The sequence below is a fragment of the Mixophyes fleayi genome, chromosome 1 (genome assembly GCF_038048845.1).
Source record: "Mixophyes fleayi isolate aMixFle1 chromosome 1, aMixFle1.hap1, whole genome shotgun sequence".
Taxonomy (NCBI): Eukaryota; Metazoa; Chordata; class Amphibia; order Anura; family Limnodynastidae; genus Mixophyes; species Mixophyes fleayi.
Genome location: NC_134402.1, coordinates 290,819,438 through 290,846,627, shown reverse-complemented (window position 1 = coordinate 290,846,627; position 27,190 = coordinate 290,819,438).

The window sequence follows — 27,190 nt, the reverse complement described above, 5'->3', positions numbered from 1 at the left end:
TAACAATGGTAGATTAATTCACTGAACTCCTGGGTGTTTCCTGTGGGAGTGGAATTTAACCCCTGAAGTACTTTTCCAAGGAGATTTTATAATTCCATCACTGACACTTCCTTTTAACAGCATGGCTAAAATGTGCAGTTCGGGTATGGATTAGATAAAGATGTTGTAACACTGGTTCCATACACCATGCCCGTTGCTTTACTTTTTATTTATAAGCATTTCACAGGGAATGTTAAGGGTCAGGCTGGCTCCGGGTACCGGGGAAATCCCAGGTCTACCCCCTGCACATTGAGAAGGGGCTGATGGCAAACACAGCAAGCATGGACACATATTTGCAAGGTATATACTATATAGGTATGTTCCTTATATACAACATTATGGTGCTAGACATGTCCTCCATGGGCTGACCATGTTACCTCCAGTAGTTCAAGTTACATCGGGACACAATTTAGTAATTTATTATACAGTGGCAATATTATTTATTTATTTTACAGGGGTAATATTTATTTATTTATGTATTAAAGAGTTGCAATGCATATTTATTTCTAAACATGGGGAATTATTTAATCATGTATTATATGGGGGCTTTATTTATAATATAGGGGCACTATTACAGATTTATTTATTAATGGGGGCACTATGATTTGTTAATAATTTTAACAGTATGTACTATTACCCTGCTAACCACCAGCCAGGGGTACCAGGTTGGCCCAGTGCTACTTATCATTGGGATGAACATCTCTAGGTACAGGGGCTCATCCTGTTTTAAGCTAAAATGCTAAACAAAATAATAATAATAATAATAATTATAATAATAATAATAATAATTATAATAATAATAACTATAGTAATAATAATAACAACAATAATAATAGTAACAACAATAACAACAACAATAATAATAATAGTAATAATAATAATATTAATAATAATAGCAGCTGCCTTGTCATACAGATATTTTTGATAATGGAACTAGCAAATTGTAATTATATGAGTAAATAATCTCTTCCTTATCCCCTGCGACAAATAAAGCCATACTGTTGATGCTACTCTATTTTTGACAATGTTATTTACAGACTCCATAGTACAACTTTGATAAGTGCTCCAATTTCTGGGTTTGGCTGTATAAAGACTAGAGATGTGCACCGGCGACTTTTGGTGTCTCGTGTTTTGTGCTTTGGATTCGGATTTCTGCGATGTTTTGGGTTCGGATTTGTTTCGCAAAACACCTGCCGAAAGGTTTTGGTTCGGATTTAAGGTTTTGGATTCGGATTTTTTTTTTAAAAAAGCATAAAAAGTTCAAAAATCAAGTTTTTGGGCTTATTTTCACTCCTACGCTATTATTGACCTCAATAACATTCAATAACAAGCATTTCCACTAATTTACCGTGTATTCTGAACACCTCACAATATAGTTATTAGTCCAAAACGTTGCAACGAGGTATCTTTCTGGACTGCGTAGTGGAGTGGTCCCCACAATATAATAAGAAAACCATCAACTAGTCTTAATCGCACCAAAAAATGTACCTGGACTGCGTAGAGGAGTGGGTCACCACAATATAAATTAAAAACCCTGAACTGGTATGAATCGCACCGAATAATGTACCTGGACTGCGTAGAGGAGTGGGTCACCACAATATACATTAAAAACCCTGAACTTGTATGATTCGCACCAATAATGTACCTGGACTGCGTAGAGGAGTGGGTCACCACAATATATATAATAAGAAAACCATCAACTGGTATGAATTGCACCGAATAATGTACCTGGACTGCGTAGAGGAGTGGGTCACCACAATATAAATTAAAAACCCTGAACTTGTATGATTCGCACCAATAATGTACCTGGACTGCGTAGAGGAGTGTGTCACCACAATATAAATTAAAAACCCTGAACTTGTATGATTCGCACCAATAATGTACCTGGACTGCGTAGAGGAGTGGGTCACCACAATATAAATTAAAAACCCTGAACTTGTATGATTCGCACCAATAATGTACCTGGACTGCGTAGAGGAGTGGGTCACCACAATATTAATAAAAAACCCTACACGGGTCTGAATTCCACCCAAAAAGTTTATGGACTGCGTAGTGTAGTGTTCCCCACAATATTATTTAAAAATTTTGCAGCAACAGTCAACGTTGTTTAATATCTGATACACCTCTATCTGGACTGCATAGTGGAGTGGCCCCGGTACCCAATTTGGTACCGGGGCCACAATACCTTCTCCAACCATGGTACAGACCATTCATCATTGATATCCCATCAAGTATGTTAAAGACAGACAGGGTCGAAGTGTTATTGGTTGACTTTGTAAACCAAAAAACTGTCCCTGTTGCACATAGTCGTGCAATGAAGACTGACTTTTTCATTTAAAGGCACGATCTTTGTGTAGTGTTTGTAAGTCATATTATACTTTTTTTAAAATTTGTTTATTTTGTTCCTCTTAATGGTAACTACTAATAGAATTAAAGTATTAAATAGAATTAAAGTATTAAATAGAGTGGTATAGAGTGGTCCACACAATATAATAATAAACCCTCAACTGGTCTGAATTCCACCAAACAAGTATCTGGACTGCGTAGTGGGGTGGCCCCGGTACCCAATTTGATACCGGGGCCACAATAAAATAAATACACCCTCAACTGGTCTGAATTCCACCAAACAAGTATCTGGACTGCGTAGTGGGGTGGCCCCGGTACCCAATTTGATACCGGGGCCACAATAAAATAAATACACCCTCAACTGGTCTGAATTCCACCAAACAAGTATATGGACTGCGTAGTGGGGTGGCCCCGGTACCCAATTTGATACCGGGGCCACAATACCTCCTCCAAGTTCCAAGTGTAGTGTTTATAACATCTTAACACTACACTAATTCTAGCACATCAAAACCTCTTGTTTTAAATAATGACAGGGCATTTAACTTTTGATTTAATTTATTGAATTTGTTGGCATTTTCTTTTACTTTTTGAACATGGCAAACGACTGTTGAATGGTCATATAATTCCAAAAAAATAGTTGCAAGATGGAATTGTCCTTGGGCCCTCCCACCCACCCTTATGTTGTTGAAATAGGACATGCACACTTTAACAAACCAATCATTTCAGCGACAGTGCCTACCAAACAACTGTGGCTGAAATGATTGGTTTGTTTGGGCCCCCACACCAATAAAACAATTCATCTCTCCCTGTACAAACTAAACAGGCTCTACTGAGGAAAGATGTCGTCCTCATCCTCAACCTCTGATTCCTCTCCCCCTACAGTGTGTACTTCCTCCTCCTCACACATTATCAATTCGTCCCCGCTGGACTCCACAACAACAGGTCCCTCTGTACTGTCTGGAGGGCAGTGCTGTACTACATTGAGGAATTGATTATTCATTTTTATAAACATCATTTTTTCAACGTTGTGAGGAAGCAACCTCCTTCGCCGCTCACTGACCAGGTTCCCCGCTGCACTAAAAACTCTTTCCGAGTACACACTGGAGGGGGGACAACTCAGTTATAAAATAGAGCCAGTTTGTACAGGGGCTTCCAAACTGCCTTTTGGAGTTCTACCACGTCACTACCTCTAGTTAATTTAGATTGCAAGGCTTGTAAATATAAATACTTTGAAGATAAAAAAAAGCAGGCTGCACAGACTGTGGAGCTAGAAAGTGAAATTAAATGGACCACGTTACTTTTGGTGGCTATCTATGCCCCCCCCCCACCCTACACTTGTAGTTGAATATAAATAAAGCAGCCTGCATAGACTGTAGAACTAGAAATTCAAATATACAAAGAAATGGACAAAGGCAGTTTGGTATCTGTCTGCATCAGATCCCCTCTCCACTAGGAGTAAAACAGAAAACTATTCAGCCGTTATATAATCTAGAATATAAATAGAAATTGAGAAAGGCAATTTGGTATCTGTCTGCATCATAATCATCAACATCCTCCTCAGCGCCAGCTACATCAATATCCTCCTCCCGGTGTACAACATTAACACCTTCATTAGCCAAATCTGTAACTGGACTGTGGGTGATCCTTCCAGCATATGCAGAGGGCGTGCTGCAAATGCTGGATGGAGTCACCTCTTCCCGTACAGTGATGGGAAGGTCAGGGTTCACAACCAACAACACCCTTGGACTCGCCTTGGGGATTTGTGATGTCATCTGTTTAGAAGACAGAGTTCTTTGCTGTTTTGTTGTTGTTGCTGACAGCATAACTCTCTTAATTTTTTTGTAGGGGGGGAGGAGGAGGGCTTAGATCCTTGGGTGAAGCTGGACCACTAGTCATGAACACAGGCCAGGGCCTAAGCCATTCCTTGCCACTACGTGTCGTAAATGGCATATTGCCAACTTTACGTTTCTCCTCAGATGATTTTAAGTTTCTCTTTTTGCTATTTTTTTAGAACTTGGGCTTTTTGGATTTTACATGCCCTGTACTAGGAGATTGGGCATCGGGCTTGCCAGACGACGTTGATGGCATTTCATCATCTATGTCATGACTAGTGGCAGCAGCTTCAGCATTAGGAGGAAGTGGGTCTTGATCTTTCCCTACTTTATCCTCCAAATTTTGGTTTACATTATATGTAGCACAAGAGAGCGTACCTCTAAGCCACACACACTCAGCAAAGCCTTTAAAAATTATATGCTGCACAGGAGAGTAGCACTGGACTTATACTGCTGAATCAGTGAACTTTGTAATAGCAGTACCACTGGACTTACACTGCTGAATCAGTGAACTTTGTAATAGCAATACCACTGGACTTATACTGCTGAATCAGTGAACTTTGTAATAGCAGTACCACTGGACTTATACACTGCTGAATCAGTGAACTTTGTAATAGCAGTACCACTGGACTTATACACTGCTGAATCAGTGAACTTTGTAATAGCAGTACCACTGGACTTTTACTGCTGAATGTGTGAACTTGGTAATATTGCCGTACCAATGGGCTTATACTGCTGGATTGGTTTTGCAAATTTGGTTATAATTATTTATTTTTTATTTTTTTTGTTTTTATTTTTTTTATAATTTTTTTTTTATTTTTTAAAAACTTGGGAATAATGGGGAAATAACTATGCCCTTAGAAGCACAGAGCACAGGACACAGCACCACTAGACTGAACAGGACACAGCACAGGACCCAGCAGCACTACTGAACTCAGCAGGACAGAGCACAGGACACAGCACCACTGGACTGAGCACAGCACAGCACAGAACTTAACTGAACAGCACGAGATATAGCAGGACAGAGGACCACCTAACACACCCTCCCTCTACCCTGATCAATGCCCGAGTGAAGATGGCGGCGACTAGCGGGGAATTTATAGGATCCGAGTATCGCGAGATCCGACAACGGGATTATGAGTCAGAGCCTCAGTTTCAGATTTGAATTTGGTGCCAATACCCGGATCTGTCTCGGAACCGACTCGGATCCGACTTGGATCGGCAACGTTCGGGTGGGCTCGGATTTCATAAATCCGAGTGCGCTCATCTCTAATAAAGACATTAGTAATTATTAAGTAGTGGAGTCACTAATTGTGGAAATGGCACAGGAATGATATTGTCACAATTTTAGCAAAAATACCAAATACATCTATAGTCTCATACATCTTTACTTGCCACAACAGGAACATTAAGGAATTTGTATGAAACCACGTAAAATATTTTAATATCACACACTTCATTATTTCACCCTTAATACCAATTTCTGTCCACAAACTGCACTAATAGGGTAACTTTCTTGTTATTCAGTATTCTGCGAGCAGACAAGCTAAAACTGTATATGCATTTTGTATATAATATTTGTAGATCCTGTTTTTTCCTTTTTAATGCTCAGTATTTATTGCATGCCTAAGATGTTTCCTGTACCTACATTTTCAAAACTACTGAGAATGTTGCTTAAAATAATTCAACAAAAAACATAAGCTTAGCAACAATATAAGGATTCAAGAGGATATAACCTTTTTACTCAATGCTTTCCATTGCTTCTCTGCATGTTGGGTACATAAACTAATCATGCTTTCTAATGTAATTCACAGAGCTATTGGCTACATAACATTGCTCTCAAAACCACCTTGCTGAGACACATTTGCTTAGAAGTATTTTCCCATTCCTTCTAGCACTTGGCCTTTTAAAAAATAACCCCAAAAATACCTAACAGTTTTTCTTCACACCTGTTGATTTTTTTATAATGCAAATGTGCAGTCACATGCAGGGTAGGTAAACAAATGAATTTGCCTTAATCAAACTACCAACTTTAGTCAAATAACAAAGCCTTTGCAATCCATATGCTAAACAGTCTCCAGAAAAGGCATTTTGACAATTTCTTTTGTCAATTTTCATGTGTTCACTCTACTTTGTGCTATGACTCAGTCAGTTACATGGAAATGGCAGGGATGAAAGGCAATTTTAGCAGAAAACCCAGAGAGAAAAATAGAAATTAAAATACAATGAATGCATGCTTAAGATTGTATAAGTGTGTAGCATTAAAATAGCTGTTTATTTTTTATATTATTTGATGTACAAAATTAAAATGATAAATGCTATTGTCATTCTTGTGCACTTCTCGTGAAACATTTCCATATAGAACCTTAACATAATACAGAGTACAATAACTTCAAAATGAGCACTATGTTAATTTAATAATAAATTCTACTAATACATTCTACAGATGACAAATATAAGTGTGACACAGGCACCGCTTTACAACTGTGCATATGCCTGGATAGGAGAAAAACTGCATCTTCCAGAAAGATCCGCTGCTGCTGGGAATATATAAGAGTAGCTGTTAAGCCAACCCAGTGTATATGCCTACACAAAAGGAGAGAAAAAGAGGCCAAAACAAGAGGGTGGAGTCAAAGTGTGTGAAGAAAAATCTGAGGGAGACATCAGTGGGGACCATGTTTGTGAGAGAATTGAAAACAGAGTTGAAACAGCAGAGAGACAGCAGCAAAGCAGTGAGAGAGAGGGAGAGACAGTTACTGTAAAGAAAAAAAGCCCAGAAGCCTGAAGCTGCCATTTGGGACAGTTTGGAAGACAGTAGTCATTGGAATGCAGATAAGTATAGCTGGTTATATTACTTATTTGCTGGTGGACTGAGATACTACTCTTAGAGTGAAGAGTATAAGGATAGTGTGGGGAGTCCTGAAGATGTGGATTTATGTCATTTCCTTTTGGTAACGCTGGTCTGACATATATTTTGCAAAGGCTATAGAGATTTAGGGAGAGAGGGTGGTTAGGTTTGAGAGACTGAGTTTGACCTCTTTCAAGGGATCTAGATATTTGCTAAGCTAAACATTGCTATTGATGTCAGAAGTTGAAGGACTACAGGAAAATAAAGCTGATGAACAGCTAGAAGAGTTTTCCACCTACCATTTTGTGTGAATACAGTTTAGCCCATGAGAAGCAGCCATTTTGAGATTACAGAGACAGTATTGCTATTTGCTATGAAAATCTGTAGCTGCATTTATTCAAGAGTAAAGTGATTTACTGCTGTGTATGATTACAGATCATTTGTTCAAGTGACTGTGTTTGAATTCAAGTTGCATAGAGTGAGAGTATCAAACGGTGCTATTGTTTATACAGAAGAGTTATAACTGGATTACCCAGGATATAAAAGGTCTCTATGCAATGGTAGCTGTGTAAAGTACTGTGTTTAGGCATATCCATGGGGTGTTCTGATCACCAGTACACACCAACAAGAAAGCTTAAAATATTATTGTGAACTTACATGTTTTAAAAGTTTTGGGTGTGATGTGAACTATGTAAAATATTGTGACATTTTTGCATAACCTGTCTAAAAGCTGCTAAGGGAAGTACTGCTACAGGCTGCTGTGCAATCAACTAAAGTCATTAGTGTCAGAGATACCTCATCTGTAGGCACTAAATGAGAGATAAAGGTAGGAGTGCAAGAGAAATTATAGATGTTGCTATTGAAACTATTAGCTTTCTAATATTTAAGTAATTGTTGAATTTATTATTGTATGTTGATTTGTTTTATGCCGTTTCAATATTTCATGTCAAAGGTATATTTTTGCTATAAAATAGTTGCTGCCCAATCCTCATCTAATAAATGTGCTGGGGTAGCTTCTACACCATTATTGTGACCTGCTAAAGTGTTTTTGTATTTGTGGTCATAGTTATAGTGCTAGGCAATGAGTGCTCCAAGTCTCCCCTTGGTGTTTGTGGTCCTAGGCACTACCCAGAAGAAAAGCCACGTGTCAAGATTTGGGTGGAGCCACTGTTCTGAATAAGAGAGGTGAGCGGAAATTCTACAAACGCACCAGTTACATACATCAATTCCCAGAGGAGCCTGGAAAAGGGGTGTTACATTAGCCTATGCTCTGACACGTAAAAAGTCAATTTGGTCAAGTTATAAATTTATACAAAGTTAAATTCTACAAGGATTCAGAAAAATAAACAACTTTTGTTTGTGTTCAGACAAAGGTTAGAATTAAGATAATCATTAAGGGGAGATATACCAAACCTTCTAAAAAGGAAACTTTGCATGAACTTCATGAATCCACTGCAGATGATTTGGATGGTTTAAGGAATCAGTGGGAAATAGATATTGGCCCTTTATCAGACAAGGAGTGGGGAATGGTTACAGACAGTACTAAAGGTTATACTTCATCATTAAAATTTCAACAAATACAGGTGTTTATCTTACACAGGGCCTACTTTACCCCTATTAGATTGGCAAAATTTCGCCCGGATGTTACCCCTAACTGTCCGAAATGCAATTCGATCAATGGTAACTTTTGGCACCTTCTATGGGAGTGTTCATGTATACGAATCTTCTGGCGAAGGATCAGGAGATGTATTCAGGTTACTGGAATTGAAGTGTCTCTTAGTTCACTGGCCACTTGTCTCTTTGGGCTCCGATTAAAGGGGAAAGTTAATAAACTGACAAAAATTTACATTTCACAGTTATTGATGTTGGCTAAGGTCTGTATAGCAAGGCTGTGGTTGGCCCCGACGAGTCCCACGGTTAAAAATTGGTAGGCTCTGGTTAATACTACCATAAGGCACGAGAGATTTGTTTATACTAGCAGACAGGCTCTGAAGAAATTTGAGAATATATGGTACATATGGTTAGAGTCTCCATTCTATCCTGTGTCATCTAGTACAGATGCTCTATTTACTTAAATGTATGGCTCCCGCAGTTCTTATAATAAGTATCTGAGTCCATGTAATAAACCCTGCATGTGTAACATACTTATGTATAAGCATTTACGATGTATGATCCTGAATGAATATAGCACATTTATTATTATTATGCTTTATTGTAATCTTGTAAATTCCGTCATTTAATTCTGATATGTTTTTCTTTTCTTTTTGTTGTTTGGTATGTTTATAGCTTAAAAAATTTCAATAAAAATACTGGATTTAAAAAAATAAAAAAAAAGGAAAACTTGCGCTGTTGCCCATAGCGATCATTCAGAGTCTATCTAGTTCACTCTACAAAATAAATTATAACTAGAATATGATTGGTTGCTATGGGCAACACCTCTACCTGTAGAAGAGAAAGTTCACATTGTTGCAGATATCATTATAAGTCAGTGATTCTCTTAACTTCATTTATATTTCAGTATTAAACTTGCATGTTTAAGATTACAGATGGAGCCACTGTTTTAATGTAATTTCTCTATTTCAGTTTTCCTAATACAAGGGAATATTATTTGGTGTCTTTTTCCTAAAATTGGAAAAATATAATTTTGGAAACATATCCATAATAAGTAGAGATGCTCACTGACCCCTGTGTTTTGGTTTTGGTTTTGGTTTTGGATCTGGATTACCGTTGTGTTTTGGTTTTGCCAAACCGCCCTTGTGTGTTTTGGTTTTGGTTTTGTTTGGTTTTGTTTTGAAATTTGTTAAAAAGATTACATTGTTTTGTGCTAAAATAACATAATTTTGTACCTACTTTATTATTAACCTCACTAACACTAATTTCCAGGCATTTCCATTCAATTTTGACCACCTCCTAGGTCACAATATGATTTTCATACACATTAAAAGAAAAATTGCTGCAGTTCTTGCCAGTGATAAGAAAAAGGCCATTGTCATGCGTGGGCATAAGACCAAAAATCCACCTCTTAAGTGTGGAATTATTTTTACACAAAACCTGACAAGAGTTGTCTAGCCATTTGTAGCATTTTTAAAGCCACACTCAGTAGAGGTAGGGACCTTAACCATCTGGGATCCTCATCCATGTTACGTAATTTTTCAGCGAGATCTTGGAAAGCTGTTGTGAAAATCAGAAACTTAGGTTAAAAAAAATAACAACAAGCAGTCCAGCATCATCTACCTCCCTTCTCTCATCTACATCCCAGCACCTGCAATCTACACCCCCAACACCTTCATCATCAATATCTCCAGAACCAACAATTTACAGTTAAACAATCCTTTGCAAGAGGAAGCAAGTATGAAACCTGTCACCCAGTTGCAAAGCGGATCACAGACGCCCTGGGTACTATGCTAGTATCAGATCTGCGTCCAATGTCCACTATTAATACAGTTGGTTTAAGACATTTAATTGAGATATTCTGTCCCTGTTAGCAAATGTCATCACTATACCATTTTAGTAGAAAAGCTATTACCCACCTGTACCTGAAGGTTCCTAAAAATTTAATTATTGGGCTACAAAATGGCATTCTACCCACTGTACACTTAACCACAGATATGTGGGCAAGCGGAACTGGGCAAAGTAAAGATTATATGACTGTGACAGGCCACTGGGTTGGTCATTCGCCTACACCAGCAGGGACAGCAGCAGCATGTACCCAAGTACGTCACATTTTTCAGATGTAGGCTACTCTGTGTATCAGCAGCTTCACTAAGAGGCATACAGCTAACAATCTGTTCCAAAAACTAAGGGATGTTATTGAAAGATGGTTAATCCTGCTTGGACTCTCCTGAGGATATGTCATTTCTGATTACGACCCTAATATTGTTCAAGCATTACATCGGGGTTGAATTCCATCACATTTCCTGTTTTGCACACACAATCAACTTGGTGTTACAGAACTTTTAAAAAATGACACGCAGGAGATGCTGTTTGTGTCCAGAAAAATTTAGGGTCAATTTCTGGTTTCTGCAACAGCATGTAGGAGAATGCAGAAGCTGCAAGAAGACTAGCATTTTAGGGGAATGTACTTTAGTCCAGTGAAGTAGTCACCTGTGATGAGAGTGCAGACACGGTTAGCTTGAGTCAAGTGATTGCCTTAATAATACATTTTGACAGGGATCCAAGAGTTATCAACATCTTGTTTGGACGTCTTCTCCTTCAGTTTCTCTGGCAACTTTTTGTTGTAAAAAAAATTGCTTTCCCAAGACACCCAGTGGTGATGCAGATGAGTCCACACAACATTTTGATATTTGCTCTGCTGTAAAAGAATTGGCCTAAAATCGTGACAGCTCTGCCATAAAATCAACTAGTAATTTCATTTGGAAGGCCATTATCGACAATTACATCATACTACACAGACTTCTATGATGGTGGGATGAATTAGTATTGTTTGAGGAAGATTATCACTAAACCCTGCCACCTCTCCTGTTTCTGAGTGAGCTATCGTACAATAAAATGTAACTGCAGATTTAGACCAAGACTGTCAGCGCTTTATTATTTCTATTTCAGCAATTCCCGACTATGGCCTTATCTGTGTGGAGTTTATAAGTTCTCCCCGTGTTTGCGTGGGTTTCCCAGTGTTTCACCCCAAAGCGCTTGTAGTGCAAAATATTGAAGAAAAAAAAAAGCCTCCTCTATCCTTCCTGCTCTAACAATTGCTAATAGAATTGGTAATAATAATAGAATTGAATAGATTAGAACTGAAATAATAATACAAAGAATAAGGTGTACAATTATTGCTCTGTCCCTGCTCTAATATAGCCTGTGACCTAACCCTGCTCTCTCCCTCTGTCAAATGTCGATGGATTGCTGTGTAGGCGGGTATTTATGCTTTTCAAATCTCGCAAGAACCAAGCTCTGAAATACGAATACATCACGATGATGTTTTGCCTCGATTTTGATTCTGAATGGGCGGGAGAGCTCGGCTCGGTACTCGGTACTCGGATAGGCGAAGTTTGGGTGGGTTCGGTTCTCGGGGAACCGAGCCCGCCCAGCTCTAATAATAAGTGACCTCATTCGCAAAAGTAATTACTAATTTCTGTTTATAGCAAATGTATCATTTTATGTCATTATGGAGTCTATTTAACAAGCAAGGAAAAGCCAAAATGTCAGTGTACATGCCGGCAAAAGGATTTTTCACTGCTTGTTGCTATTTTAACACCAGATAAATTAGAGATGTCTCCGGCCTTAACCCTATTAATAGATCTTACCGCTGTCCCCATAGAACTCTATGGGGACAGCAGCACTAGTCATTTTATTAAGCTGTGAAAAGCTTTTTCTCCGAATGTCCTTACCTGTCTTTTATAATGAGCTCCAATATCACGGATAGGAGCGCAAAAGTAAATAATTAAAATGTTAATCTCAACAATCAATTTACTTGGGTGACAAATTAACCAGATTTAGAAATACTGTTATCTCTTAACACCCATTTAATTCAGGTTCTTTACTGTAAATTGCCAGCTGAGAAAAGAAATAGCACTGATAGAGTAATGGATGCCAATATGTACTTGATATTATGCACAACGCTCAAACCGATATATAAAAACATGTATAATGCAAAATAGAAAATAAAAATAAATATAAATGGTAATGTAATGCTCTTACACTGTTTGTTAGCATTTAGAAATGCTGTTGTGGTATATGCAGAACTTTGGTAAAGTACTTACATCAGAGCGCCAGCATGAACATGGATCTTGAATAGTGCTATCCCTATTAAACCAGTCTAACTACCGATCTTACCCTAGAAAGAATTTATAATGAGAAAAATCTACACCTGGCCTTAGAGGATGTGAAAGAATTGGACAGAACATCTTTGTTAAAATATAAATAAAAAAAACAACAAAGAGAATTGTATTGCTCAGTATAATAGCAACACAAAGGAATAAGAGAATATAATTAAGAAACATTTGCATGTCCTTCAAATGGATGAGGAATGCAAAATGATATTATCAAAGAACCCAAGGATAATATAAAAGAAAGCACAAAATCTGAAGAATATATTAACAAAAAGCTTCATCCCACAATTTCCAACACAAAAGATTGCCAGTAATAGCAAGGTTTTTATAAATGCTTGGACTGTAAAGACTGTAAAATTAGCGGTGGAAAAAACATAAAACCAGTCATCCTCTTTAAATCAAATTCCAATGGGAAAAGCTTCCTGATCAAGCAATGTCCTGCAATTCGTAAGGTGTTATATATTTATTAGAATGCTCATGCGGCTTTAATATGTAGGGATGACCAAAAGGCATCTAAGAATTAGGATACCTGAATATATATACAATATTAAAAAACGCCTTAAAACACAGAGTGTATCAGAACATTTCCAAAAAAAACATAATAATGATTCAAGAAATCTAAAATTCTGGGGAATTGAACAAGTTCATAAATTTTGGAAGGGAGGAGACTTTGTAGAAAACCTGTCTAAGACAGAGGCAAAATGGATTTTTAATATGAAAACTTTGACACCTGATGGCCTGAATGTAGATGGCAGATAAGCACATAGGTGTGTGAAGAGTACAAAAATATAAGTGTAATTTAGAACCACTGCTGTCAGTTTTTTTCCTATAATCCCTCTTACTTTAGCCTCATATTTGGCTTAATTAAAAAAGAAACTGATGGGACATGGGAACTTTTACACTTGTACACTTGAAGGTTTGTATTATATTTATTCGAACACACCTAGAAATGCGCTTCTCTACCAAAGTGCAATATGGATGAACAAAATAGGTTCCTTTCATAATATAAAAAAAGTTCTGAAGACCACCTGTTCTGAGTTGATGCAAAATTCAAGTCTATTGCAGAGTAGGAATGGCCATTTGTCTATTCACACTGGAAATTAATTTTCCTTACTTTTATCCAATATATATAATCTTAGTTGACAAATAAAGATCTGTTTTTTGCACTGCTCGGCAAAACACATTGCAGCAGTTTGCCCACTTCATATAAATAGGTAAAAGGGTTAACCACACCAAGTTATTAGATTGATATTCAATCATAAAGCTTAAATTAATGATTATACAGTTAATCAGAATACTGTCATTAAAGTATCTCTAAAGGGTGCACCCAAATACTTAAATATGATACAAAGGAAAAGAAAAATAAAGAAGTATATATTGGGGCACACTTGGATGTTATTTCATATTAAAACATCTATTTTACTGGTATACATTAAAAATATTATTGCTATGGTTTCATACAAAATTGCAAAATAAAAACAAAAAGTAAACATATAGTGATTAACTGGGTGTAGTGATTAAAATGCAGAACCCGCTGCACTAGTTTTGTTATCTCTTTGTTACTCCTATTACATAGACACCTTCATCTGTGTTATAGGGATTATTCTCTGCCGATATTAATGATCTGGAATAAAATTGTACTAATATCATAAATTATTAGTCAAAAATAAGAGATAATCCTACATAATCCTTTTGTATATTAATATAACATTTAGAATAAAGCCTCCACCCTTGATGTATATGTCAAATAGCGATAGTGTATATGGCCAATTAGTAGTACATAATTTCTCAGGCCACTTAATATGTTAGTCATAGTAATCCATGAATTGGTTACATACAGATAGATAATTAGATGATGATAAGATCATTCATATTTAGTATCACTATGTAAATTCGCTGAGACACTTTTATGTCAAACATACATCATAGATCTAACTAAGTGGTATAAAGACAGAAGTGTATTGCCAACTGCCTAAAAAGTAACTGACTGTGACCATAGAACAATCCTTAGTGTGCCATATAACAAAGTCACTAAAATAGTATCTGTTTCAAATAAATGGCTTGTTGTCTATCCGAAAATTCCAAGGCATAAGTGTATTGCTAACTGCCTAATTGAAACTATCTGTGGCCATAAATTGCTTAGTTGTGGGTGAGCTGATTACATAATTATCTAGTCCAATCTAACAATCATATTGTAAATATACTGGCAGATCGTGAGAATAACAAAGCAAACATTGACGCGCATTTCGCTTGTATTGTACAAAAGGAATATATAAAATGATCTCTTATTTTTGACTAATAATTTATGATAATAGTCCAATATTATTCCAGATCATTAATATCGGCAGAGAATAATCCCTATAACACAAATGAAGGTGTCTATGTAATAGGAACTTTGTGAGATAACAAAGCTAGTGTAGCTGGGTCTGCATTTTAATCACTACACATAGTTAATCAGTTTATGTTCACTTTTGATTTTATTTTGAAATTTTGTTTGAAACCATAACAATAATATTTTTAATGTATACCAATGAAATAGCTGTTTTAATATGAAATAACATTCCAGAGTGCCCCAATATATACTTCTTTACTTTTCTTTTCCTTTCTACCACTCCATACTTTGTACGGAACAGCTTCACACTCCCCAACTCCTGCCTGACCAAAGGTCCACTCCCCAAACGCCACTATCTTGATCCATAAAACTTATGTAGATTGACATAACATAGCAATGCAGATTTTGAACTGTGCATCGGATATTTTTCGCTCCAGAGTTTGTATTTCTCTGACATCCAAAGCTATTAAACATGTTGGGTCTGAATCATTAAGGAGAGCAAATTATAAGAATGGACTAACTTTGACCATGGCAAAACCATATTGCATTGGAGGGAGAGATAAATTTAAAATGTGGGGACAGATTTCCAGTTGGAGTAGAGCATGTCTTAGACCAACTTTAAATTTCAATGTAAAAATAAAGTTATCAAGTATTTGTGTGCTACATGAAAATTCAGCCAGGATTTAACTTGTATGCAAAATAATAAACTCATTTGCACCCCTTGCATTGTAACATGGTTTGTCCCGAAGAACATTTACTCCTTTTTTGCCTTATTTTCCTTAATGACACGATCCACTGTACAAAACAAAAAGTTATACCATATAGTAGAAAAAGGAAATGTAAAACACACAGAGAATTGTATATACTTCCTTTATTATTTGTTAACCACACATACAAATATAACCTCTTATAAAGTACACATTACTCATACAATTGTTACAAATTGCAGAATAAAGATTGGGATCAATTTTGGGGGTTAAATAATTTGTGTAAACATTTTTTTTTACTCTTATTACCTATATAATGTATATATTTATATATATATATATATATATATATATATATATATATATATATATATATATATATATATATTTTCAAATCTATGGTCCCAACATAAAGTCCTATTTGTGAAATTGATACATCTCTAGATACTGAAACGTGGTCTGGGTTAAACATCATCCCAAAGATACAGTAGCCTAATGGTACTTGTAATGTGTCCTCTGTAGTATATATTTTTTAGTGTTATAAATCATTAAAAACAAAATAAAAAAATATTGTATTAGTACTGTAGAAAAGTGTTCATTAAAATGAAAAAGTAATAAAAAAGTAAAAATAATCTTTATAAACATTACAATGGGTTTTCGAAACCATCCCTAATACCTTTATTTTCAACACAGTGAGCCATTATTTTTATTTTACATCACCTTTGTAATACCAATGTGTAAAGAATATATAATTATATTAAAAATCTCTTGAAATTTAATGGACTCTTGATGTTTTTTACCACTCATGTTTTTTTGAGACATTTTACTGTATTTTATACATTATACTGTAAATGGAATCTATTCCTGGCTTAGTAATTCATATAATGGGCAATAGATATAAAAACTGTACCTCCAGAGACATAAATTGGTCCTAAACTCTGAAAATTGTAGCTTTTATACAAGCAAGGAAATACTAAACACTCCTAATGCAACTCTGCATCTAATTTACTGCCATATTCAGAACTGTGACTAAAAGCCTTTAAAGTTTTTAATGATTCAACATGTTAAGTCTGCACTCTCTAATAGTTATATAATATGATTATTTTTCATTTAAAGTAAAGTAACTAAAATACAGTAATACCAAAAACATCATATTGTGCCAAAGTCTGCGTAGTAAACTCTGACAGTCTCATCACCTGCCAGAGACACTAAGTTGCTCCTTTTATTATGGTTCGAGCCATGACATGACCACTCTTTAGCACCTAAATCTCTTGTTCCCAATAAAGGCTAATTCAACTTTTAGAAAAGTTGAAAGGTGGAGGTCCCTCAAATGGAACACCTATCTTCTGCTCCCAGGATAATGCAATTGAGCACTCACAAAATAGAACTCAAAGTGCAAATCTTGCTGCAGTTGAATGGAATGTTGACTCCACCTTATGTTGCCATTGCCCAAGCCCTTCAACATAATAGCATTTAATAGCCCCATTATGACAGCTATTAGCACTGTGGTTTTGAAATTTGTAATTACACTAGTTGGCTGAAGTGAAAGAATGATATGCAAAAAATATAGAAAACAAAGAGACATTCAAATATAAGTCTTAGCAGTCTTTGAGATATGATTAATATATCATTAGTGCAGATAAAAAATAATAGTAACATAAACAATACAAATAAATTGCTAGAGCCCACACATATATATATAAATATATATATATATATATATATATATATATGTATGTATATATATATATATATATATATATATATATATATATATATATATATATATATATATATATATATATAGTATGGGGGTAATTTTTAAACTTCATTGAATATAATTTCATTCTCATTTAACTCATATGTATAATCAACACACACAATTTTAAAATTTTAAGATGGGCCAATACATATTTTTTTTATAGGAAAATATATATTCTACATATAAATTACAGATAAGCAAAGGTGATATGAAACTTCCCCTGAATTAAAATGTGACTTGTGCATGAATAGAGCTGGGGAAACAATGGTCAATTCAACTTAGAGTGTAGTATTGGTAGGGTAGGACTGGGAAGACATGAAGCCAAATTTCACCAGCAAAAGATACATTTTACAGACAAAGTGGATTTTGTGATTGTTTGATTATATGTTCAGCAAAAAGGACTACGAGAAACTGTTATATTATGATTTTTAAAGTGCATTTGGGATGTTAGTTTTGGAAGTAAATTCTATAGATTTTAACAAATAGCAGAACATTTATAATATCTTTTTTCTTGAAATGTAGAGAGTAGAAATGCTGTTTGGGGAGGAGATTACTTAAAGAGAATATCCTGTCCACATGTAAAAATCTAATTGATGTGTTACAGATCTTGGTTGTATCTACTTATATATACTTGATCCATTAATAGTTATGTGTAGAAGAGCTGTTCTTGCCATTGACTCTATTCCACTGTGCAATATGATGTAGTTTAATTGGTGCTGAAGTTAATAGATTTACTGAAGACAAGTGGAAGCTGTTTTAATGAATTTCTGAATACTTGAGATTTTCAGATTATGTTTTAATTAATGTCAAGAATACTTACATTTATTTGTTAATTGATGACAGTAATTGCATAATATAATTACTTGCCACTAAATTGATTCTAAAAAGTATACAGATTGCAATATTTTGAGGATATGTGCAAGTCGAATGAATACAAGTTCTCATTATTACTAGTTTTATTTAGATGTTGGTTTACTTAATGTGGTAAAGTTTATAAGCTATGTAAAACTTTGTCCAATTGTTTAAGTTATTACTATTATAATAATATTATTAATAATAATTATTAATGTTGTTGTTAATTTGTAAAGCTCCACAGTGCTCAGCAGTATCTAAGAGTGGGGAAAAAGAGCTTACGTAAAACAGGGTCATACAAAGTAGATAAAATAAATGCAAAAGTTAAAATAAAGAGTTGGGAAGGCTCTGCTTGTGAGAGAGCTTACTATCTAGTCATAAATGGGCAGAACTGAGACAAGAGGAGCAAATGTGGCTCAGAATGAGCATAGTGATTGTAGTGAGAGTATACACATAGATAGGTGGGAGACGTGAGGGCTTTTGTAAAGTGGTGAGTTTCCAGAGAATTTAAATAATTGATAGTTGGGGGGAATTTCCATTGTTGGGTACTGTCAAAGGAGTCTTCTATGTGGGAATGAGAAATGGTTATGAGGGAGAGCAAGTGAAGCGCAGATGAAAGACAAATCTAAGAGGACATCAGGGAGAGTACTTTGGGATGAGTCAAAACACTTATTGTTATACAGCTTTTTGTTTTTTATCCTAAGATACTACATGTCTAGTGTATAGATGTTTCTGGAGAAAAAATGTGGCTGTCTTCATGACTTAGATATATACAACCCAACTGGACTGAAATAACATGTGAATAACACTAACTAGTCTCTGCAAGTGCAAGGGGCCATACATGCAAAATATGTGTAACTTAAAATTCGTCAAAACAAACCATTTTAATTCTCAAATTATGTCAAATTGTCGCATTACACGTATAATATTTTTCCAAAAAGTGACAGAAACATAAGTACATCTTCTAGATTAATGAAAAATTATTGGGAAATTCTTGCCTGCAGACTAAGATTTGGACTTGAGGGAAGGGACACCCGGTGAGGTAACATGAACCACTGAGATGTGTGAGGTAATAACCCACATCTTGAGTCAAGCCTAGAAATGAAAAAAATATCTGCAAATTATAACAATTCAGGAATATGGGACCAAGAAAGTGTCAGGGGTGACCTATCAACCAGAGACCAAGATTTCATCACATTGCTCTTTTTGAAACAAACTTTTTTTTTTTTTAAATACAACTATGTTTCTTATTTCTAGGCAAATCTCTTAGACTGCGAGAGACTTAGCAAGTGTGATTACATATTGTTTTTGCTACAGGGAAAACCCTAGAGGAGGCTAAGTCTACAGAGGCGCACATGGCAAGTCTGATGGTAATTTTATTAATCTACAAGGCTCCTATTTGTTTTGGTGTTTCTAGAAACACAGAATTCAGAAAGCAACATTTATATTTCCTATATTCCTAACCAAGTGTTTTGGTATGCAAGAGCGATATTTATATTGTTATAACATAATGATTGTCTCTGATTGGCTATCTAATCTTTCTAAAGGAAAAGCAGCTATAGAGTGATTAATATGTAGTAAGTGTACAGATTGAAAATAACTGTTAGAATGTCTGTAGGATCACTGATTGTAATGAGCACCAGCGGCAGCAAAAATGTGCGTTGCTACAGATGCAGAAGAAAAACAAGCCCACGCTCTGTATATCCTATATTATATATGGTACCAGCTACATGGCAATAAGCCCACGCTCTGTATATCTCATATTGTATATGGTACTTGCATGGAAATATAAATTCCCATATATGTATACAAAACAAAAAAGACAGTTGTCAGCGCTTATCCTTAACACTGTATATCTGTGTGTATCTGGCAAAATGAATACATGAGGTATTAGTTCATATTGTGATCAAAACATTTAAACCTGCATCCCAGCCGGCATATAATGGGGTGTCCTTGATGTTGGGATGCAGGCTTAAATGTTTTAATCAAAATATGAACTAATACCTCATGTTATCATTTTGCTAGCTACACACAGATTTACAGTGTTAACTCCTCATTTTTTAGTTACAGCAGATGAGTCCAATTTTTAGTTACAGCAGATGAGTCCAATTTTGTGACACAATCGATTTGCACTCAGAAAATAGCCAGTGTTTTAGCTAAAGACCCTGCTCCCAATACCATCCTCTCTCTTGCCCAGTATGCACAAACAATATGCACAAAAAATGGACCTACCTAATTCCTAGAAATGTTTCTCGTAATATATTTAATCCTCCATTTTCTGCCTCTCTCTATTTCCCTTTATGCCCTCTTGTCACTTGTCTTTCTCACCTGTTTTATATCCACTGTAATTGCATAATATCAGTGTCGCAACTGCCACTAAGAGATGTGGAGGGAGGCTACTGTACAAGGAGGCGCAGAGTCTAATGCGTCCCTAGTGTTCAAAAGGGACCCCTTGGTTGAATGGGAGGAGGAGAAGAGGAATCCTTGAAAAAATCATTGACAATCAAGGGTTTTAATAACGTTATATGGAAGGAACTGTCAGTCTTGAGAGATGGAGGTAGTTGCAGTTTGTAAGCTATAGCATTGATAACCTGGGAGGTCCATAAGGAGCCAATAAAGCGTAGTGCTTTAGAATACGAGTCGAGAGCCATACCCTATCTCCCACTCGTAGTACAGGGGGACAGGATATGGTAATCAGCTGTTGGGCCTGATGGAACCTGGAAAGACCCAAAAAGTTATTAGCATATGATGTTTCCCAAAGACAACGAAGAATGGAGAAGTACAATGGCGGAGATTAACATGTTCAGTTTGACCATTGGTCTGGGGATGGTAACCAGAGGAAAATTTTAGTTTAATTCCAAGATTTCTACAGAACTGAACCTCCCTATCCAAGATGATTTCTTTGGGACAGCCATAGAGACAGAAAATGTTTTTGATGAATAGGAAAGCAAGTTGGGAGGCAGATAGCAAGCCCCTAAGTGGAACAAAGTGGGCAATTTTAGAGGACCAATCCATAAAGACCCAGATGATATTATAACCGTGGCTCTTCAATAATTCCGTAACATAATCCATGGTGATGCTGACCCAAGGGAAGTCAGGCGCAGGAAGTGGAAGGAGTAAACCATTGTGCAGGTCACAAATGTTATAAGGCAGCACATATTTCCAAACGTCAGAACTAAGGGAAGGCCACCAGTAGAAACGAGATAATAGAGCCAAGGTTTTCTTAACACCAGCATGCCCAGCAAACTTGAAGTCATGAACAAATTTCAGGATCTTAAGGCGGAGATGAGGGTGAACAAAGGAATGACCAACAGGTAGAGCCTTAGCTGGAGATCAAGTAAGTGCTACGATATTAGCCGAGTTGATGATGAATTGAGGTTCAAATGAAGAGGTGGAATTAGCATGTTCAAAAGATTTGGAAAAAGCATCATGTCTGGAATTTTTTGGGTCAGGACGGTAGGTTAGACTTAACTGGAACTGGGAGAAGAATAGTGACCACTGAGCTTGCCGGGGATTTAGGCACTGTGCGGATATAAGTATACCAGATTTTTATGATCCATAAAGATTTTTACAGGGTGAAGAGCCCACTCCAGAGGTTTGCACCATTCTTCTAAGGCCATCTTATTCACCTTATCTCCAATGCCATTGTTATTTTTACAAGGGGAGAAATTCTTAGAAAGGAAATCACATGGATAGAAGGTACAGGATGCATTTTTCTGGGATAACATTAACAGAGGAAACGTCAACTTCTAGAAAAAAAGGTATGCCTTGTTCCATTTGATCAAGCACTGGAACGGTAGAGAAGGTGTTAAAAGTGGAAACAGCAGCTGGAAGCCATGTTTTAGGTTGCGCTCCTGTACAGGTAAGAGAATTAATGGGAGCGATGATGGTGGAGAATTTCTTGATAAATTGGCGGTAATAGTTGGCAAAGCCAATAAAACACTGGCTTTTAATGCTGAGGCTTTGGGCCAATTGAGAATCACCTACACCTTTTTTGGATCTATCCGAAGCCCAGTAACCGATGCCAATTTTCCCAGGATAGGAACCTGGGGTAACTGACAGAGACACTTCTCAAGGTTACAAAAAAGATGGTTCTGCTGCAGGCAGCAAATTATCTGCTTAATGTGTACTTGATGGGAAGCAATATCTTGTGAAAAGATGAGAATATTGTTAGAGTAGACTGCCACCAAGTGATAGAGTAAATCTCAAAATATCTTATTCACAAATTCCTGGAAAACTGCTGGGGCATTGCATAACCCAAAACTCATCACCAGGTAGTGTCCGTCTCAAGTATTGAAAGCAGTTTTCCAATCATTGCCTTGATGGATACAAATCAAGATGTAGGCATCCCTGAGGTCTAATTTGTAGAATATCTGGGCTCCGTGGATGCTGTCAAATAATTCAAATATCAGAGGAAGAGGATAATGATTCTTGATGGTGATGGCATTTAGTTGACGATAGTCAATACAAGGTCTTAAAATACCGGCCTTCTTCTTAGTGAAAAATAATCCAGCACCAGGATTTATGAATGAACCCTCGCTGCAGGTTTTCAGAAACATAGTCAGACATACAGTAGCTTGTGTCTCAAGCAGAGATAACGGATACAGTCTTCCCCTAGGGAATAAGATCAATAGGACAGTTCCAAGGTGGTAATGTTTCAGAAGCAGACTTGCTGAAAACATCAGGGAAAGCTGCGTAAGGCATAGGTAGGACTGGAACAGAAACAAGGGTTAAACAAGGTAAGTTGAGTTCGACCAGAAGAACCTGGAGTATGACCCTCCCAATTAATAACGTGAGCCTATTGCCAATTGAACCCAGGGAAGTGAGTTCTCAGCCATAGCAGCCCCAAGATGATGGGATTGACAGATTGGATCAAGACCAGGAACTTGATCTGCTCAGTATGGCAGACTCCTACCTGCAACCGAACTGGTCTGGTGACACAAGAGATAGAACCGTTGGTGAACCGATTAACATCTACTACGGTTAAGGCCATAGGTTGCGGCAAAGGATGTAGAGTCAGGTGGAGCTTAGTCGCTAAGGCAGAGGAGTTAAAGTTCTCAGCGGATACGGAATGCACAAAGGCAAGAAATTCATGGGGACCATCAAAGGTATTCAAAACAACAGGCATCGAGAAATCTGGGTCTTTCAGAGAGCAGGGAGTAAGGGACTCAGAACCTAGAACGACCTCCCTGGAATCACCTAGGGGGAAGGTTTTTTTTATTTTGGAAAGAGAAGGCCTCTGGGACTGGTAGTGGTGACAGTAGCTGAAGAGGCCAGTGAAGAGGTGGTAGTTGCTGGAGCTGCCTGTGAGGAAAGACACCCCTGGATGGAATCCAACTGTGAAAGCACACCCTGGACACATTGCAAAAGCTGTGCCTGATTAGTCTTCTGTCAATCAACACGCTATGACAAATGGAATAGAAGGTCATGAACTGCGGGTTCACCTTGTCCATCCATGGTGTCAGTGTATACTGTCACAACTGCTACAAGGAGATGTGGATGGATGCTACTTGCCAATATTATTACAAATGTTCAAGGAGATGCAGTCTAATGTGCCCCTGGTGTTCAGCAGATACTCCCACAAGAAGTATGGGCTTGGTTGCAAGGGACCTGAAGGTCACAGTTCTCCAAGACAGTCACTGGTGAAGTAATGGTGAATTGTGGGAAATCAGACAGTCAAGGGTAAAGTCCAGTGAGAAGTCAGTGATCAAGCCAAGTCAAAATCAGGTAAAAGAATAGCAATATGCAGGAGAGCAGGTACGCTGGAGTATGGTGTGATATGATGCTCTGGCACTCTAATAGTACCAAAAACTAATTTAAATAAAGGCAAATGGAGCCTGATTGGTCCCCCCAGTTCGGAGGAGCGTCCTCATTGCTAGGCAATCGGAACACATCCTGTACACATAAATGCACGCTGGAGGTTCGGCCTGGGAAAACTGAGTCTCGTTGCTAGGCAATGGGACAACTTCGACCGGAAAAGACAGACAGCTGTCCCTGGCAGCAGCCAGAATGCAGGGACGGTTTCTAACAGTCAGATTCACCTTGCCTCATGTCTACCATCCATTGTCTTCCCAATGTTTCATATTCTCCCATCTTCTATGGCAATTCCCTGTTGCCTTCTGTCATCATTTTTGTCAACCCATGTTGTATATCCAAATGATATCTACCTATGTTTAATTCTTTGTTTCCTCAGTGTCTTATCAAGCCATTTCTCATGTATATCCTTTTCCCCATGTATGTCCCTCTTTGTCTCCATGTGTGATCTGCACCTTCTTTCTGCATTACTTCACCTTCTCTACGCCTATGTCTGCTCCTCTTAACCTCTCTTCCCCTCTATGTGCTTTCTATCGCTTTGCTTCATGTCTATCACCTTTTCTCACCATGCCATATCTACCTTTTAGATTTATGTCTTGCCCTTTTATATCCCATGTCTGTCCTATTTGTTTTCCTAATTGTTAGGAACCCCTCCAGCCAGTACAACAACACCCGGATTCTACTCCGAAAGTCTGGTGTTCACTGTTGCCCTACTGGTGGGGACAGGCGTGGCTGCAGACAAATGGAGGGTCGTGTGATGTGTACCAGCTGTGGAGAACCCAGGAGCAGAGGGTTATGGCAGACAGCGTATCCAGAGAACAGGCCGAGGTCAGGGGTCACTTGCTAGATAATATCGTCAGAATACACGCCAGGGGTCGGGGTCATGAGCAAATCAGCAGTATCAGAGGTTCAAGCCAGAAGGTCAAGGGCACAGGCAAAAGACAAATCCAAGGTACAGACAGGGGTCATACACGGCAAACGGAGGTCCAAAGGTTTAACACCAACAGCACAACAGCAGGCAGCAACACAGAAGTCTGGAAGCTATAACCGGCAGGGAGGCTAAGCCCTCCCTGCCTTAAATACTGAAACAGACCAATGAGAGCTTAGCTCTCTAATTGCACATAGACTGTCCCCATAATTGTATTAATTAGCCTGCAGGCTTACCACACTGTTGCGCACGTGCCCGGCTGCCCCATAGTGCCGGGATGTGGCGCTGGACTGAAAAGCGTCCGACCATTGCTACGGCAACGGTTGGCTAGCCCCCGGAAGTGACGTCATAGCGACGGCCGGGACGCAGGTAGGAGAGTCGCGGCGGTTGGTCACCGAAGCGGCTCGTAACACTAATATGTCACCTTCCTCATTATCAAATGCATTTTCATCTTTTTGTCAGCATGCCTTATCTGCTACCTTAATTAAAATCTTCACATGTTTTTATCTATAATCTCTTATCTGCGTCACCTCATTACCCCCACACCACCACCCATGCTTCTTGCTTGCCCTATTTGTCTCCTCAATTAATCATCTTATACCATTTCCTTCATATTCTTGGTTGCCTTATGCCAAATAGATAGCCTTGTTACGATTCTTACCTGTCCTCGTTCCAGCACTGTTTCCTCTCTCCATTTGACACAGTGTTTCCGGGTATCAGTGGTCAAGTGACCGCATGTTGAGATGGGGAGTTCAAATCTACCTCTCTATTAAACCTCGCTTTGACACTTCTTCAGTGTCAGAGCAATTTGTATGCTATCTGACATTTGGCCCTTGTGTTCTGTTGTGGCTGATACTTGTGCTTTCCCTGTGCATTCTGCTGCTGACTTGCTGTGTACTGGACCTCTGCTTTGGCTGACATCTCTCCTGTCTGTGGTTTGACTTCTGTGTTCCGAAATATGGCTCTGTTTCAATACCTGCTGCTTGTTCAATCTGTATCTGCCTGTTTGCACGAGTACCAGAACCTAGCTGGTCTAGACCTTGATACCGCCTATTGATTCTGTACCTTGCTGCCATCCTGTGTATCAGTACCTGGTTTGCCTTGACCTTGCTATTGCCTGCTGTACCTGTACTTTGCTACCAGCTAGTGTACCAGACTCTTGTCGGCCATTGCTTCTATCACCCACATTGTTTGCATAACAGTAGTTCAGGGTTACCGTTCTCTACCATCCACAGTGCTACATCTTGAGGCAGCAGTGAAGCCCATCTCTCCTTTCAGCGGTTCTTGGGCAACAGCGGAGAACTGGTTAGACTCCGCACCTCTGGTCGGCCAGTGTCAATCCAGGTTAGCACTTAGAATCCTAATAGCTAGGTTCATTACAGGGCTAGCTTTGCCTCCTCAATAATTATATTTCTCTATGTCTACCCGCAAGTTTTTTCATTGAAGTAGTATTTGACAACATAAACTTTCCAGAGACAAGACATGCTATGTAAGTCTCTTATTCTGCAGAAATGTGTTCTTCTTTCTAGAACTGTTTATTGCCATTGTATGTAATTTGCTTGTGTCATGGTCCCTTCACTGTACATCTCTGTTTAATATGTCAGCGTGGTGTCTTAGTGGTTAGATATTTTGCCTCACAGCACTGAGGTCATGAATTTGATTCCCGACCATGGCCTTATCTGTGTGGAATTTCTATGTTCTCCCTGTATGTGCGTGGGTTTCCTCTGGGTGCTTTGGTGTCCTCCAACACTCCAAAAACAACCTAGTAGGTTAATTGGCTGCTATTAAATTGATCTTAGTCTCTCTAGGTCTGTGTGTGTTAGTGAATTTATACTGTAAGCTTCAATAGTGCAGGGACTGATGTGAGTGAATTTTGTACATCTGTGGAATTTGTGGCGCTGTATAATTAGCTGATGATGATGATAATAGAACTGCCCTATT